General features: G+C 29.4%; 1 protein-coding gene across 1 annotated transcript in view; it reads right to left on the bottom strand.

Annotated features, from left to right (window-relative positions):
- Positions 1–327, bottom strand: part of LOC118324838 (piezo-type mechanosensitive ion channel component 2-like) — a 2,568-nt gene that overhangs the window by 954 nt on the left and 1,287 nt on the right. The gene's annotated exons all lie outside the window — the stretch shown is intronic.

The raw sequence follows: 327 nt of genomic DNA, 5'->3' as shown, positions 1-327 counted from the left end.
TGGTGGGTGTCAGTTGTTTGTAGAGGTTAGCAAACTCCATTTCAACAGCACAACAATTATTCATTTTTTAAATTTTTTTATTAATATTATTATATTATAAATTATTTTACTATTTATTCCAGGATCTTGTTTATGCTGTTTTCCTGCCACCACAAATGTGCAACTTCACATGTAACTGTGACTTCCGCACAGACTGGTCTGTGCACTCAGATATAAAGAATAAACATAATTTTCTTCCATTTAAGAGCTTTTTTTGTTCAGTTCTGTGAAATAAATTATGTGATGTTCTTACGATATTTATATTGTTGTTTTAGATAGATAGATAGA

The sequence above is a fragment of the Morone saxatilis genome, unplaced genomic scaffold, assembly GCF_004916995.1.
Source record: "Morone saxatilis isolate NCDOM2014 unplaced genomic scaffold, NCSU_SB_2.0 Contig0, whole genome shotgun sequence".
NCBI lineage: Eukaryota > Metazoa > Chordata > Actinopteri > Moronidae > Morone > Morone saxatilis.
The sequence above is the reverse complement of the archived record's forward strand: the minus strand, read 5'-3'. Positions and strand labels throughout refer to the sequence as shown.